General features: G+C 35.4%; 1 long non-coding RNA gene across 1 annotated transcript; it reads right to left on the bottom strand.

Moving 5' to 3' along the window:
• Positions 1-8,158: 8,158 nt before the first annotated feature.
• LOC128221176 (uncharacterized) lies at positions 8,159-16,265 on the bottom strand. Its single transcript, XR_008258910.1, has 4 exons — positions 16,135-16,265; positions 10,888-10,938; positions 8,840-9,011; positions 8,159-8,551 (listed from the first exon to the last, which is right to left on the bottom strand). It is a non-coding gene; the product is annotated as an uncharacterized LOC128221176 (long non-coding RNA).
• Positions 16,266-18,455: the final 2,190 nt, after the last annotated feature.

Here is an 18,455-nt window from a genome sequence, read left to right as displayed (position 1 = left end):
TGTCTATATTGTTTTGTTTTTAAACCTTATATTAATTCATACATCTATTTTCCTTTGCTTGTTGTATGACCATTTCCATATAGCGTTTGACAATCTGAAATAAACTAAAATTTAACCATGAACATTTGTTATGAATGTTATGCGGACGACATAGAAACTTGGCGGGGAAGCCAGTCAACAATAGTTATTTTCCCCCGGCCCTTGAAAAGAGAAGGTGAATTGCTTGTCATTTGTCAGTCCATCGATATGTCGGTCGGTCATCCCCAAAGTCAAAACTATGTTTCTGAATATTGGCATGAAAGTTGGGTAGGACCACAAGATTTTAGGTAATTTACGATGGGTTCAAGGCCAAGGTCACAGTGACCTTTAATGCAAAAAGCTTGTTTAAGCGGTAACTAAAGAATCCTTTGACCTTATCAAGCTTGAAAAAGAGGTAATGTCAGACCAAATGATGATAAAATTTATTTTGAGGCATCAGGTCAAAGGTCACAGAGACCTTGAATGCAAAAACCTTGTTTAAGCGATGACTAAAGAATGCTTTGACCTCTGGTTATCAAGCTTGAAAAAGAGGTAATGTCAGACCAAATGCTGATCAAATTTATTTTGAGGCATTAGGTCAATGGTCACAGAGACCTTGAATGCGAAAAGCTTGTCTAAGTGTTAATTTGACAATGCCTGAACGCATGGCACTCTAAGCTAACATAAAAAATTAGTGAGACCGGTAGGTAGATGATCCGGGTGATTTTAAGGTCATCAGATCAAACGTCAATGTCACAGTGAACTTAATTGCAGAAATATTGTTGAAGTGGTAATTTGACAGTGTTTTCAGTCAAAGGCCTCAATGTTGCCATGAAGCTTGAGCGGGACTGAAAGTTAATGACACGCATTGATTTTAAGGTCATCTGGTCAAAAGTTAAGGAAACAGTGCCCTTGAATATAACAAGCATGTCCGAGGGAGGACTAGAAATTGCATAGACCTTTGGTTCTTAAAGTTGTCATGGAGATCGGGTGTGATCAGTAAAGGCCCCCTATTGATAAAGTGTGATTAGTTCAAAAGGTTCATATTGAACTAGAACGCAAACTATTGTCTGAGTGATAACATGAAAATACCTGCACCGACGGTCATTTAACTTGACGTGAAAGTTGAAGTGGGAAAAAGATGACCCCTATTGGTTTTTGAGTACATCAGATCACATTAGCCTGTTCTTCTTGCATATTAATGGTTAGGTCCCACAACGCCAATAATTTATTTTAGCTACAATATATAGCCGTTGTGACCTGGTACTTCAAGGGGAGATTTTCAAACGGGAGGAAAGGCGGGATGCGCCATCTACGACATAACCGTACCCATCAGTTGGGCCACTTTCGCATTAACTTGACTTATTGGAGTATCGCCGTTTGCTAGCAGCGCCATATGTTGTGTAAACCTACAAAACCTTCCGTGTAAACAAAATGTTATTAATAAGTAAATGAAAATGTTTGTTTTCTTTGTTTATTCTCGTCACTTAAAACCAGAATTTTAATAAGCGACTTAATATCAATTGCATAAAAACGGGTACGACACATTTTGCCCAAAGATTGTTACTCTGGTAAAAGTGTACGTTTATTAGGCTTTTTTAATTAGATAATATGATTACTCAATGAATATGGTGAAAAGCGTACAGCCAACTTGCCCCGATAGGTCTAGTTTTATTCTTAAATATGTGCAGTGAATAAAAATGGATTCGTTTATTCCTTCGTAGAAAAGTTTGGAAAAGATTTGTGTCCAGAAAAGTTACACACGTCGCTTCGACATGAATTTTCGGGCGGTTCCCGGACTGAATAAAATACAGTTTTCATTAAGAGCATGCATGATTGTTATTTAAATGGAAATGGCCAGTCGAAATCGAAAGCGCAGAGAATCCAGATTAGATGTATTTGGGTTTTTTTCAGAATAACGTTGAAAGACTGCACACTCTGGGGAAAATACGCGAAACATTTCGGAAACAACTTTTCTAGAAGACAGGTATTAAGTTAAAGGTGTATCCCATTCCTGATACGTTCTGAACGTTTGGCATGTTCTGCAAAATCATTGGAAAAACCGCTTTAACTAAAATTTATTCGAAAGATTATCCCGCACACTTAAAGACTGATAAAGGGGGGAATAAAGGAAATATCTACTTAGTGACATAACAGTTGAATAGTGGAATACATTTATTTTGATGTGGGTAATTTCGGGAACTCACATTTTGAGTTAAAACGGATTATACATAGTCAGTTTAAGGCTTATTGTCAGTTTACAGCAAGTACATAATTTGCGATTTATTCGTCTAGATAGACCTAGTCCTAGAATATAATTTTGAGGTAAACCAGTCAAACCCAAATCCAACTAAACATGGAAGCAGGTAGTTTCGATTACTGAGACAGTTACGGAACCACACGAGAAGGGATACATATTTCTTGGAGATACACAATCAAACTATTGTGACAAAATTTATCAAACGCATAACTAATATAAAAAAATATTTTCTGACTTCAATGTCATCATGAAGTGTTCTATGGGGAAATACATTGATCTGGTCGAAAACCTCGCTGAAACAGGGTTAAAAGAAATATGGTCAAATAATTTGTTTACTGCCCGTTCGAATATATTTTACGTCGTATTTAGTAGGGAAATAGAACAATAGTTTACATATAGTATCAAATCTCCCTTTAGAAACTGCATGCTGATTTGTATGTTTTGACTTTTTTGGGAACGGGCTTAAGAGTGCGAATTTTCGCTTAAGATTCGGTTAGTTATTATATCAGGACCCGGGGTTTAGTAAGTTGGAGTTAAGCTACAATGTCAGTGACCTTAAGAAGTGGCATTGTAATCGTGTCAAGATTGTGGTAAGTGTAGACTTTCTTTGCCGGTGAAACGATATGACCACTGTCGTTTAATGAGGATGTTTTTCATATATGGGTTTTGTGGACTACAGCTTAACCATTGTCATCGAGTTTTTCGTAATATTGATTTTGAATTACAATACTACACATTTCGGATTATAGATATACATAAGCTTGAAGAATCGTCCACAAATATTTAGTTTAGATCATGACTTTTGATATATGAGAATAAATTGTTTCCTTCGCACCTCGCATGGCTAGAGTGAGTTTGTTTCGAAACCCTCAATTTATATCCCAAAGTTGGGTTGAATTTTTATTCTGAGTGTTTATATTTCTACGCTTGAAAATATTTTTTTCTAATTATAAGGTCATTCAGGGAATGTCATTTGGACGCATTACCGTACGATTGTTTTAAATCAGGATTCCCCTTTTCGCGTAATTCATAATTGGGTTTATAATAGTGTCAGCTATTAGTGTTTGGATAGAAGATACGAGCTAGTGTAGAAGAGGCACCTCCAGGAAAATACATTGGCTTGATAGTAACTTGCGGAAGTCGATACAGCGAGCATAACGTGATAATGTGTTATTATACAGATGCGTTACATATATATTTAATCAACAGATAAGAAACAATGATATCCATTCACATCAATCATGTAGACATATGAATTCTAAAAATACTGTTTCAATCAATCGATTCTCACAGTGAACTATATTTGCAGTAGATTATTGGAACACTGTTATAAAACTCATTTTGGGGTACGAAATGATAACAAAAAATCAAAGACATTCAGAAAAATAAGTGCTAAATAATAACATTTTAGGGAAAAGAATGTTTCTGTTTATTCTCAAAATAGCGTTCTATAAACTCTAATAGGAAACAACAAAATCGTTACTCTTCAATGTTAATGTTTTGATGACAGTCTTAGGGTAGCACCTCGGAAACCGATTAACATAAACAGCATAAATTTGCAACATTAGCATGTAAGTCCAGACAACAACAGGTTTGCCAAAAATGGAGCTTACAGGCGTAGTCGATTGGCCGAGGAAACACTATTATAAAACCCTCCTCCTTCCCATTCGTTACCAGAATTACAGGATTTGTTTCACTAGATGTCTGGCCTCATCACCCGTAAGCTTCTTAACAATCGTGCATCGAAAACATATCATTTACATTATTCATGTAAACGTACTCTGTCAAGTTGTACTGTTATTAGCTGTTTTTGCCTGAGCCCTAATAACTTACCTTAAATTTATATTGAAACTTATTTATTCTTCTTCGTTCATGATGTCATACCTTTCTAGACTTCACTTTGCTGCTTTTGATTCGCATCCTTCTAATGGCATTGCACATACTTATCAATAAAGCACTGTCTAATCTAAGGAATAATATCTTTTTGTTTGATTTCGCTTATCGTTTGTTAACCTTCCTCGGCCTCTTGTTGGTTTTTAAAACGATTATTATCGTTAAAGCTACCAACTGGTTAAATATAACTATACTATCAAAGTGTAAAAAGTGGTTGAAGTAATAATTAGGCTAGATTTTCCAAATATGTTTTAAATGAGGCGCATAATTTTCAAATGATATGGTTTATTTCTCAATTTGGCGCCAATCAAAACGGCGAAAAACTCATCTTTGCTGACGTTGGTTGCAATTGGCATACATTGTCGTCAATTGTTTAGTGCTAGTACTACGGTTGTCCCCATATCGCGTCAAATACTGACTAGTTGATTAATAAAAGTGTATACTCAATCGCTATGTTCTTACAAGTTGAAAAAACATTGATCAATTATATAACTTTCACCTTAAATATTTTCTTGTAAAATTTAAGAATCAATTTAAATGATGTAAACGTATCGGTTTCCCAAAGCACAATACCTTTAAAATCTGATGCGCACTAATACCGCGTGCTTATGAAACGCCGACTGTTGCTTACATTCGCATTCATCAACAAAACATCAATGTTTACATATAAAGTAATACTGATGATACCACCGTGCGCTTTAATCATTCATCTCTGCCGAGATATTTACTGGTACTGGGGATTCCACCATCTACTAAAATCATTAACCTCTGGCGATTCCACCCTCACACTCATATACTCCCTATTGTAGAATCAAGATTATGCCGCTTTCAATCTTTTTTTGACATTTTAGATTTTAGCGAATGTCTTTTCCTCTTTTTCCATCTTTGTTAACCTAAAACTTCAAGAGTCTCTGAGCAGGTGAAATACACAAACATACTTAAAAAATATGACTAGACACACACACACACACACACACACACACACACACACACTGGCGTTTAACAAAAATTCTTGTTTTATAAAGCGGTGTGTTTTTATAGATTTCTCATGTATGATTTGTACCTGGATGTCAATTATTGTGATAAAATGTGGTGATGTGCATCCTAACCCAGGCGCAGCGAAAACAATTTTCGATCATCATATGACTAATCGCAAAATCTCTTTTAGTCCAGTACAATGTAAAACGCTTACTTTCCAAATTGGACGTAACTCTCGCGGAACTCTTAGACTTTGATATTAAAGCATTTTCCAAAACTTGGCTATTGCAATACATCGACACGAGGGACTTTCTATTAACCGTTTTGCACTCTCCCAAACGCAAAAATCGTTTCTCTGATAATCATGGCGGTGATACCTTGTATGTTAAGGAAAAGTTATCTTATAAGAAAAGGCAAGATCTCGAGGTCTTGGGTATCGAATGTATATCGGTAGAACTAGCCCTAAAACGCAACTTCAAAATGTTGATTTGCCTATTCAATCGACCTCCAATCGCAACTGCTCCCTTAATTTGTGCATTGAAGAATCAATCGACATGGCTCTTAATACTGGTTAATCAAATATCGTTCTTGTTGGAGACTTTAACCCAAAAAGCCTCTACTCTTACTGCTAATCTCAAAACCGAAATTGTGTCAACAGTATGGTCTCCCCCAATATCTATAATTGATTAGGTATTTCTAAAAATATGCTTAGTTCTCAGTGAAGTCGGTGATTCCTTGTTCGACAACAAAGTCAGATATCATTACCCAACATTTGCTTTTTTCAAATTTTTTAAACCTAAGTATGTCTCTTATCTTCGTTTAGTCTGGCTTTTCGTTCAAGGTGATTATGATAATAATTTGCAAATATCGCTTGGGACTGTATTTGCACGAATGATCTTAATTCCTGGGTTTCTTTACTCATTTTGCATAACATTGAAATTCATTCCTAGCTAAACAATTACTATTACACCTCAAGAACCAAGATGAATTACTTCAGATATAAAGAAATGTATTCGTAATAGGAAAAGAAAATATAAAAAAGCTAAACGCCATAGCCTATCCTCTGTTTGGAATAAGTTTAAAGTTATGAAACACAGTCATTTCAAAAATAAGAGACGCTATAAAGGCACACTTTGATATTATGTCTAAGTCACTTCTCGAAACAAAAAAAAATAAAATACAATATTGCTGGTCTACTGTCAAACAATTCTTGTCTCCGAGTTCCGGTTTACATTCAATTCCTCCCTTACTAGTTAATTCTGAGATCATACAGTAAAGAAAAGGCTAATGCACTTTTTTCACAAACCAAACTCTCCTTTGGGAACCATATTCCGAACCCTCTCCACCAACATATAAACTTTCATCCATTCTCTAAATGGTACAGTTAAATCACTCTGACAAGAAAAGAACTATCTGTCGTGCTGACACACCCACTTTGTGATATTTTATCTTTTCACTTCCATCTTTTCCAGTATCTTGTAAAGTTACAAATGTTTATCCAATCCACAAGAAAGGCGAATTTGATTTAGTAGGCAACTATTGTCCTATATCACTTCCAAATTTTGTTAGCAAAGTATTTGAGGAACCTGTCTATAAACAAATGTATAACTATATTCTTAACAACAAACTTCTTACTGTTTTTCAGTCTGGTATGAGACCCTGTTATTCAAGTCTCAACCAATTAACTTATAATTACAATATATTTTGTGAGGCTCTTGATAATGGAAAGGAAGTAAAGAGTTGTTTTCTGTGACATTTGCCAAGCATTCGACCATGATTGGCATGTAGGCCGTCTGTCTAAATTTCACGCATTTGGTTTCCGTGCATCTTTGGCTTTGTAGCTACCTAAAAATAGAAAACCACGAGTAACACTTGAGGATTCGACTTCTATCTTTAGTCCTATTTAAGGAGGTGTATTCCAATGTTTAATATAAGGTCCACTGCTCTCGTATATATTAACGACATAGTTCGCGATATTAATGCGTAGATTATTCTCTTCGCTGACGACACCAGCGTGGTTGTAGATATTCCTTGTAATCTTGTAAAAATTAACTTATTTCATTTAATATAGACCCGCCTGTCAGTTTCAAAAGGTAAAATTAAAATTAAGTGTAGAAAGTAAGGAAAGATCGACTGTGAGTTATTTTAATATTGAAGTTTAAAAATGATGTTTAACGCAGTTTTCCAAAGCCATAAGTAAATCTTTTAGCCATAGAACATCACGAATAAACGAACCTCTGCGACCTTTTCTCTCATATCAAAAAATTGGCTCGTTTCAAAACAAAAAAAAACAACAAATGTAAACAACGGTAAATCTGTGAGAGTTCAGCTTTAATTTGAACAAATAAAACACATTATGGATGGATGACGTAGTCCTCATCAGACAGAGAACCTGTAGACATTTATCACCCTTGACCATGGAGTTGAACCTGGGTTTGGCGGATGGAGGGCGTAGTTTTGGCAGGAATACAATGACAAAAACAATTTAATTTAATTAGGTAGTTTCCCTATTTGTATGTCTGTGTGGAAAATTGCCAAAATTGCAAAGAAAATAGTTGACTCATTAATAACGCCAAACATAATCAATACATCAGGGCGTACTTGATTAATACATGTCGGGGGCATACCGCTTTTGGTTTTTCTTTTTTTCTTTTTTGAACTCCGTCATAACATAGAAGATGGTGATCAAATATATCCACCTTTTATTCCTTCCTCATCTTTTTTTCTACAATATTCCGTGGTGGAGTGGTGTTAGTAGTTTATACTCCGGGTCCCTGCGTAAGCACATTGAAGGGTCCCAGAGTGCCATGGCAGTGGTACAGTGCAAATGGTCGTAGAAAGGATTTCATAACCAATCACAACAGAAGTGACCTGGTCCGCCCGGGAATCGAACCCGGGTTGTCCGATTCACAGTCCAATGCTCTACCGACTGAGCTAACGGGGGGAATATTCGGTGTTCCGTTTACTTTGTTTATATGTGCCATGCAAATGCAACTTACGTGAAAAACTACAGAAACAAACTCAGTAGCCAGAAGTTTAAACATAAATCAAATTTAATGGCACAGGGTAATCGCCAAAGACATAGAACAAAACAATAACACATCACAATCAATATATATGATTCAAGAATGTAAGCAAATACATTGACTTTTTATAGTATTTTTAGTTCAATCATTGAGTCAGTAGAAAAAAAATGTAAACATGAAAGTCTAGTAAATTTAGACATTATGTATTGTGAAATAAAGGTAGAGGAACACTTTACCTCTTTTTTTTAAAACCTCTATGTTTATTTGTTTTACATTGTACAGTTCCACAAACCAGCGATTCTTTCATCATCAAAGTATCCATGATGTTTCTCATTGTAAATAATAAGGATTTTTGTTTTATCTCTCATTTTTTCATCTGAAAACAACCACAAGCTTAGTAATGAATTATTTAAGTTGAAACACTGATGGTAGTTGAAAATGAAATACAGTGAAGTAATTGCATTTATATGAAGCATGATCAGTAAGGCTTTCTTTTGAGTAGGATCTGTACTATATCGTGTCTTGCTTTGAATTTTAAATCGTGGTAATTGGGTTTATGATCACCTCCTAAAAGTGATATAGAGTATGTATTGAATTTTAATATTATCTTGCCTTGGTAAAGAAGGCTGATTGTTTAGATATACAAACACAAGCAGTAACCTACCTGCCATCATTTTCTCAATGCAAGGGCTTACGCAATTTTCTATCCTTGTGTGATCGTACTTTATAAGAACCAGTATACACGTTGCCTCCTCTATTGCGACTTTCGTTGATATCATATTTTTCAACAAATTCCATTCTCTTTCATCTGCGTTGTAATTGTAGATGAATGCGTGCTTTGGAGTAAAATTAAACCAGATTAAAATCACAAGTTTGTTGTCACCTAGCGTGCGATCATTTTTTTTTCAATCAATTATTGTTTTAAAATTAAAAATGTTGAAATACGAATACAACTAAAATCAGATTTTATTTTTAAAGAGAGCAACGAGCTTCTGACAATGTTTACAATATCCAAAACATCTGATTTATTCAGTTATTGCGTAATCTATAACACCAAATTAAAAAATAAAGAGTGTAAGATTTGAAACTACCAGAGAAATGAAGTAGCTAAGCTTGCCTTTTTTAAGTCGCTTTGTAGTGAATCGAGTTTCTTCTGAAGTATTTTAATGTTCGGTAGAGGTTGTGGCTGGAGTAAAAACCAAAGTAGTAGCACTAGAAGTATCGGTAGAAGTGGTAGTAGTAGTAGTAGTAGTAGTATCTGTAGTAAATGTAGTATATGTTTTAGTAGTAGAAGTATATGTAGTATATGTAGTATATGAAGTATATTTTATGTAGTAGTTGTCGTAGGAGTAGTACTTCAATTGAACATACCTGTCAAAACGTGATTAATTGTTTTAATCTGCAAAGCTGGAAACCAACAGCTCAAGGGTGGACATTCATTGTGTGTTATTTCTAGACCCTATGATTGCCTATAACTCACATTCTCCTTTGAATTTGGATTGAGCTTTGATAAATGTGAATAATTAAATTGGCTGCATATGCACTTACCCTCAATCATGACGCTACAAGCTAGAACGGAGCATTCCAAGCATTCCAAGCATCTACCAGTAATTAAAAATATTTATTTTCATACATTTCGGTGGTGGTAGTGGTAGAGGTTGTGGTAGTGGTAATGGTGGTGACGGTGATGGTTGTGATGGGGGTAATGATAGTGAAAGGGGTAGTGGTGGAAGTAGTGGTAGTGGTAAAGGTAGTGGTAGTCTTGTTAGTAGTGGTGGTGGTAGTGGTGATGGTGGTTGTGGTTGTGGTGGTGGTGGTGGTGGTGGTGGTCCTGGTGGTAGTGGTAGTGGTGGTAATTGCGGTAATGGTAGTGGTGGTAGTGATTGCGGTGATGGTAGCGGTTATATTGGTTAAAGTGGTGGTTGTGGTGGTAGTGATAGCGGTTTTGTTGGTGGTGGTGGTGTTGGTAGTGTTGGTGATGGTTGTGTTGGAGGTAGTGTTGTTGGTGGTGGTAGTGGTAGTGTTGTTGGTGGTGTTTGTGGTGGTGATGGTGGTGATGGTGGTTGTGTTGTTCGTAGAAGTGGTGGTGGTGGTGGTAGTGGTGGTGGTGGTAGTGGTGGTGTTGCTTGTGGTGGTAGTAGTGGTGGTGGTAATAGTGGTGGTTGTGGTGATAGTGGATAGTGGTGGTAGTGATAGTAGTGGTGATGGAAGAGGTGGTGATGACGGTGGTATTGGTAGTGGTAGTGGTAGAGGTAGTGGTGGTGTTAGTTGTGGTGGTGATGTTATTGGTGGTGGAAGTGGTAGAAGAGTTTGAAGTAGGAGTTGGAGTAGGGGTAGGAGTGAGGGTAGGAGTGAGGGTAGCAGTAGTAGTAGTAGTAGTAGTAGTAGTAGTAGTAGTAGTAGTAGTAGTAGTAGTAGTAGTAGTAGTAGTAGTAGTAGTAGTAGTAGGTAGTAGTAGTAGTAGCAGCAGCAGCAGCAGCAGCAGCAGCAGCAGCAGCAGCAGCAGCAGCAGCAGCAGCAGCAGCAGCAGCAGTAGTAGTAGTAGTAGTAGTAGTAATAGTAGTAGTAATAGTAATAGTCGTTGTAGTAGTAGCAGTAGCAGTAGCAGCAGCAGCAGCAGCAGTAGCAGTAGCAGTAGTAGTAGTTGTGATATAAGTAGTAGTAGTGGTAATAGTAGCAGTATATAACCATGCATTTAACCCAGCTACCTACTTGCTTCCAGTGTCCAGATATGATATGCAGTCCTAACATGACGATCCTTAACTGAAAAGAGAAACGGACTCTATCTTGTAGTAGTATTAGCAATAATATAAAAATGTGCTTGATAAGACTCTACTATTAACAGTAGCAGTATTAGCAGCAGCAGCAGCAGCAGTAGAAGTGATAGTAGTAGTAATTGAAGTGGTAGTGGTAGTTGTAGAAGTGGTTGTAGTAGTTATGATAGTGGAAGTGGTGGTAGTAGAATTGATATTAGTAGTAATTGAAGTGGTAGTGGAAGTTGTAGTAGTGGTTGTAGTAGTAATGATAGTGGTAGTACAGGTAGTGGTAGTAGAAGTGATAGTAGTAGTAATTGAAGTGGTAGTAGTAGTTGTAGTAGTGGTTGTAGTAGTAATGATAGTGGTAGTACAGGTAGTGATAGTAGAAGTGATAGTAGTAGTAATTGAAGTGGTAGTGGTAGTTGTAGTAGTGGTTGTAGTAGTAATGATAGTGGTAGTAAAGGTAGTGGTAGTAGAAGTGATAGTAGTAGTAATTAAAGTGGAAGTGGAAGTTGTAGTAGTGGTTGTAGTAGTAATGATAGTGGTAGTACAGGTAGTGGTAGTAGAAGTGATAGTAGTAGTAATTGAAGTGGTAGTGGTAGTTGTAGTAGTGGTTGTAGTAGTAATGATAGTGGTAGTACAGGTAGTGGTAGTAGAAGTGATAGTAGTAGTTATTGAAGTGGTAGTGGAAGTTGTAGTAGTGGTTGTAGTAGTAATGATAGTGGTAGTACAGGTAGTGGTAGTAGAAGTGATAGTAGTAGTAATTGAAGTGGTAGTGGTAGTTGTAGTAGTGGTTGTAGTAGTAATGATAGTGGTAGTACAGGTATTGGTAGTAGAAGTGATAGTAGTAGTAATTGAAGTGGTAGTGGTAGTTGTAGTAGTGGTTGTAGTAGTAATGATAGTGGTAGTACAGGTATTGGTAGTAGAAGTGATAGTAGTAGTAATTGAAGTGGTAGTGGTAGTTGTAGTAGTGGTAGTAATGATAGTGGTAGTACAGGTATTGGTAGTAGAAGTGATAGTAGTAGTAATTGAAGTGGTAGTAGTGGAAGTTGTAGTAGTGGTTGTAGTAGTAATGATAGCGGTAGTACAGGTAGTGGTAGTAGAAGTGATAGTAGTAGTAATTGAAGTGGTAGTGGTAGTTGTAGTAGTGGTTGTAGTAGTAATGATAGTGGTAGTACAGGTATTGGTAGTAGAAGTGATAGTAGTAGTAATTGAAGTGGTAGTGGTAGTTGTAGTAGTGGTTGTAGTAGTAATGATAGTGGTAGTACAGGTATTGGTAGTAGAAGTGATAGTAGTAGTAATTGAAGTGGTAGTGGTAGTTGTAGTAGTGGTAGTAATGATAGTGGTAGTACAGGTATTGGTAGTAGAAGTGATAGTAGTAGTAATTGAAGTGGTAGTGGTAGTTGTAGTAGTTTGTAGCAGTGGTTGTAGTAGTAATGATAGTGGTAGTACAGGTAGTGGTAGTAGAAGTGATAGTAGTAGTAATTGAAGTGGTAGTGGAAGTTGTAGTAGTGGTTGTAGTAGTAATGATAGTGGTAGTACAGGTATTGGTAGTAGAAGTGATAGTAGTAGTAATTGAAGTAGTAGTGGAAGTTGTAGTAGTGGTTGTAGTAGTAATGATAGTGGTAGTACAGGTAGTGGTAGTAGAAGTGATAGTAGTAGTAATTGAAGTGGTAGTGGAAGTTGTAGTAGTGGTTGTAGTAGTAATGATAGTTGTAGTACAGGTAGTGGTAGTAGAAGTGATAGTAGTAGTAATTGAAGTGGTAGTGGTAGTTGTAGTAGTGGTTGTAGTAGTAATGATAGTGGTAGTACAGGTAGTGGTAGTAGAAGTGATAGTAGTAGTAATTGAAGTGGTAGTAGTAGTTGTAGTAGTGGTTGTAGTAGTAATGATAGTGGTAGTACAGGTAGTGATAGTAGAAGTGATAGTAGTAGTAATTGAAGTGGTAGTAGTAGTTGTAGTAGTGGTTGTAGTAGTAATGATAGTGGTAGTAAAGGTAGTGGTAGTAGAAGTGATAGTAGTAGTAATTGAAGTGGTAGTGGTAGTAGTAGTTGTAGTAGTGGTTGTAGTAGTAATGATAGTGGTAGTAAAGGTAGTGGTAGTAGAAGTGATAGTAGTAGTAATTGAAGTGGTAGTGGTAGTAGTAGTTGTAGTAGTGGTTGTAGTAGTAATGATAGTGGTAGTAAAGGTAGTGGTAGTAGAAGTGATAGTAGTAGTAATTGAAGTGGTAGTGGTAGTTGTAGTAGTGGTTGTAGTAGTAATGATAGTGGTAGTACAGGTAGTGGTAGTAGAAGTGATAGTAGTAGTAATTGAAGTGGTAGTAGTAGTTGTAGTAGTGGTTGTAGTAGTAATGATAGTGGTAGTACAGGTAGTGGCAGTAGAAGTGATAGTAGTAGTAATTGAAGTGGTAGTAGTAGTTGTAGTAGTGGTTGTAGTAGTAATGATAGTGGTAGTACAGGTAGTGGTAGTAGAAGTGATAGTAGTAGTAATTGAAGTGGTAGTAGTAGTTGTAGTAGTGGTTGTAGTAGTAATGATAGTGGTAGTACAGGTAGTGGTAGTAGAAGTGATAGTAGTAGTAATTGAAGTGGTAGTGGTAGTTGTAGTAGTGGTTGTAGTAGTAATGATAGTGGTAGTACAGGTAGTGGTAGTAGAAGTGATAGTAGTAGTAATTGAAGTGGTAGTGGTAGTTGTAGTAGTGGTTGTAGTAGTAATGATAGTGGTAGTACAGGTAGTGGTAGTAGAAGTGATAGTAGTAGTAATTGAAGTGGTAGTAGTGGTTGTAGTAGTGGTTGTAGTAGTAATGATAGTGGTAGTACAGGTAGTGGTAGTAGAAGTGATAGTAGTAGTAATTGAAGTGGTAGTGGTAGTTGTAGTAGTGGTTGTAGTAGTAATGATAGTGGTAGTACAGGTAGTGGTAGTAGAAGTGATAGTAGTAGTAATTGAAGTGGTAGTGGTAGTTGTAGTAGTGGTTGTAGTAGTAATGATAGTGGTAGTACAGGTAGTGGTAGTAGAAGTGATAGTAGTAGTTATTGAAGTGGTAGTGGAAGTTGTAGCAGTGGTTGTAGTAGTAATGATAGTGGTAGTACAGGTAGTGGTAGTAGAAGTGATAGTAGTAGTAATTGAAGTGGTAGTGGAAGTTGTAGTAGTGGTTGTAGTAGTAATGATAGTGGTAGTACAGGTAGTGGTAGTAGAAGTGATAGTAGTAGTAATTGAAGTGGTAGTGGAAGTTGTAGTAGTGGTTGTAGTAGTAATGATAGTGGTAGTACAGGTAGTGGTAGTAGAAGTGATAGTAGTAGTAATTGAAGTGGTAGTGGTAGTTGTAGTAGTGGTTGTAGTAGTAATGATAGTGGTAGTAGTGGAAGTAGTGGTAGTGGTGGTAATGGTGGTAGTGGTAGTAGTTGTAGTAGTTGTCATTTTCTTAAACGTGGTCAATAAACATGTTATTTATAAAACCCTACTTTTAACCCGTCTACTTACTAAGTTCATTAAGGAATATGAAATGCATGTAACCAAGGCATTCCTAACAATGCGTAAAAGTAAATATACTGTAGTAGTGATTCATTTTTAAAGTTAAAAAACCGTAATACACAATACTTAAATTAATATACAGCAGAAGCAATTCATTTGCAACAGAAACATTGTCGAAAGTGAAACTTCTTTCATGTATTGAGATAATGAACATAACACTATGCATGTTAAAAGAGATATCTACTGAAAATAGCAGTGTTCTATATGTGTATACAGATTGGAGAAAAAAAAACTATTACACAGCGTTCCTTTCTAAATTGGATTTACCAATATAGCTCATTTTTGTTACACTCTTATCTCAGCTATACCATTTTCACTTACATTATATAATTCGGCTAGGCTAGGGTTATTCAAGCCGAGATTCTAATGAAAGTGCCTCTAAACTGAATTGATCCTGGCTGCTAACATATTGAAATAAGAGTTAAAAATAGCCAATGTAAAAACAATAAATATTTCGAAAATAGAAATTTTGCCGTGTTTTTTAGAAAACGCATATGTATTATACAGGATAAGACTTTGTTGACCATTGCGTTCGGTTGATTATTGCGCAGGTGAAAAAAATAACCTTAGGGCATTTTTCCCAACCTGGGCATTTATCAACCAAAAACAATTGTAAAACATGTATCATTATATAATAATCAAATTTGCCATTAAGTTTACATTCAATAATATTGTTTTAATATTCACTATTTGCTTTCATCACATGCAGTCATCTTTGATTTGTTTGTTTTCACAGTGTACAGATTATCTGCTAATCGGAAAAGAGGTTATGCCACTACTACAACTATATAAAAAATTGCGATTCTACGTCATCAGAGCCTGTTGTCGACGCACATGCGATACCTATGGAAACATGTGTTTCAACGTTCTCAAACAGCCCCAATGTGTATGGTTTACATGTTTCCATTTGTATACGTAAGCCATTTTATTCTATGAGTTTGATCACGGGTCATGTTGGCCTATATTGTTATTTATATATTACAAAAATATATATAGTGTGTAATATTTCCTTGAATTAACTTTCTTCTTCTACCTACCATTATAAAATCGTCCAAGTCGCAGACAAGCTAAAGCAGTTCATGTTATGTGGCATTTTTGTTTACCGTAAGATCGACTAAACGGCCGAGTTCGTGTGTCTGCCGGTCGACAAACTAATTGGAGGAAAATGACAAACACGATGTTGTCTTAATGTTATTACCATACGCATACTGTTATAATGTGTATGACTGTGTATTATTTCGGACACATTGATACAAATATTGGTAATTGTGTCGTTCCAGTTCCTAATTTGATTTTTGTAGATCGATTAAATGAATATTTTGTCGAGATTCTTTATGAAGAACTAACAAGAAGTCTGGTGTTTCACGATTGCTGATGACACACTACGGAAAATTTGTCTTACGATGATATAACTGCTTACAATACATAAATTAAAATTCTAATATCTATAAGGTGACATCTTATCACGTATACAATTTCGGTTTCGATATACAAATGAATATGCAACTAATATTACTATCTGTGAAATAGAAGAGAGTTGTATTGACACTTCACTGTAATTTTGTATTTGTTTAAGTATAGATAAAGGATTATTTTTCAGTTTTAAATAATGTAAAACTATGTTATAAACGAAGTTAATCTATGTTATAAACTTAAAATATATTTTCACATGCTTACCAAAGGCATACAAATCATTTTCAATAATTCCACAAAACATTTCCATGGAACAAGCAAACTATAAATGCACCAATTAATTATATTTTGTAAATACATCATGGAAACAATGAGTGTTTTAACATAATGACAAGCGAGTTTACGTCCATATATATAGAGAGAGGGAGAGTGAGAGATATATTTAGCATTAACGTATGGGTCGGTCGATACGATTTATCTAGTAGTTACATATTTCATCGACAGAATGGATGTATTAAACCCAACCTTAAAACAACACAATACTTATTATACACATTAAGGTCGGGGAAAAGCCACTTAATGTATTCGTAGTAAGCCATTTTTATCAAAATTACTGCATGACAATATTTGTTTATGAAACGAGAGCAGAAAACCCCATAACACGATATCCACATTTTTCTTTACTATTAAAGGAAACCAAATCAACTAGGTATAGGTTTTCAAACTTATAGGTGGATGGGTAAACAAAATGAACGTAATCTTAGTAATAATTTTGGAAAAGAGTTGTACACTCGCCCACTTCATCCTCCGTTTGCTCCATTCTGTCTTTGCCATATCACAACGAACGAAAAACTTATTTTACTACAACTATTTGGGATAACTGTTGATAACATCTTAGGCATAAGGGTTAACATGTGTGCCGTGCCCATTGTACTTGTATCTTTGACATCACCCGATGACTAAAAATTTGATAAACAATCTAGATGTTAACGATTAAACCCTCGCATTTATAAACCCAAACTGTCTCATGTTTAAGAAAAGCATATATATAAAATAAGTGACAGGTAGAATATATAACTATGTCAGATTTAAGTCACGATGTACGTTGTCAGTGTTTTAAACATATTATGTAAGAATCCTCGTTAGTGTGGCCAAACACGTACGGGATTGGTAGATAAAGCATATATTTAAAACGTATTTTAGAAACGATAGCAGAATACGATTCGTTTTAGTAAATGAATAGTTTTACCACAAGCTAAGACCCCTGTCTCACTGACCGACATGACGTGATGTACGCCCATATATAACTCACCAGAATCGCAACGAATGGTCCACGAAAAAAGTAAAAAGTTGGTCATAATATTTTTACGGATGTTCTACTACATCACTGTCACATTTTTGAGCATTAATTAGTTCATTAACATTTGCAGAAACATATTTAAACAGGATGTTTCTGCCATTGTTGGTATGACTCGGCGATCATTAGTTTTGCATCCAAGGCCAACTGTCCAGTTCGCGCTTGATTTCAGTTTTCGTTTAAGATCAGCATTTCGATTGGCGACAACATGCGTTAGAGTATTAACTATAAAGTAATTATTGATCTGTTCAAAGAAAATAAGTTATCAAAATATAAAGGGAAGCAAACGTTAAAGTAGATTAAAAAAGGATGTAAGTAATCAATAACCAATAACCAGTAATAATAATAACAATAACCAGTGCGTTTTGTATTCAGCTTTGACATTGGAAAACCATAGTTCCTTTATGATAAGAGCGAAGGTCATTAAACGATACAGGTCGTTAAGCTTAATATATCATTTTACATTCCATAAAACACCAACCATCTCTAAACTGCATTTCCATAAATACATTAAAGTGTTGAATAGCTTAAATGTTGAATGGCCGCTTATTGTAAATGTAAACCGAACCCAATTAATGTTCTATTTTATACCTTCGACATATATTAACAAATAAGTAAACAAATGGCAGAGCCGCACTCATACATTATTATAGGCCCTTTTATATGCAAAGTATTATATGATATCTCAGGTTTATTGTAGGACCTTCCCGGCAATATGCAAGATACGATTAATTGTGTTCGAATTCGATTTCATACCACTTCAATCACTTATTGATTTGGAAACATGTCAGGCTATGTACAGAGCAACATTTACAGATCTAGTATTTTTTGTTGTTCACAAATCTACCTTTGTTTAGTCCTGACTTATATTTTTTTCTAAAACATAAACATAGTTTGTATTTGATTTATTCACTATATATTTTACTCACTGCAGTTTTATAGGGCTGGTCAAACTAATTACATTGTATTGGTGGAAAATGTTCCACAGTCTAATGTAAATTGCAATTATTACTTCTATTTTAGTCCAGATTGAAGAGTTTTAATCAGAATTAGTTCGAAATTGTAAACAAGATCTACTTAGCATCTATGTTGGACTAAAGACATATACAAACCTAATTGAATTTCCAAACAATATTTTCACCGAATGAAAGTATTTTATAAAACAAATTAGTAACAATACATAAACTATTCAAAGACAACAATATTAAATATGTTGATATAAAGTATA

The sequence above is a fragment of the Mya arenaria genome, chromosome 16 (genome assembly GCF_026914265.1).
Source record: "Mya arenaria isolate MELC-2E11 chromosome 16, ASM2691426v1".
In the NCBI taxonomy this organism is placed as follows: domain Eukaryota; kingdom Metazoa; phylum Mollusca; class Bivalvia; order Myida; family Myidae; genus Mya; species Mya arenaria.
Note: the sequence above shows the minus strand (reverse complement) of the source record. Positions and strands in the feature narration are given on the sequence as shown.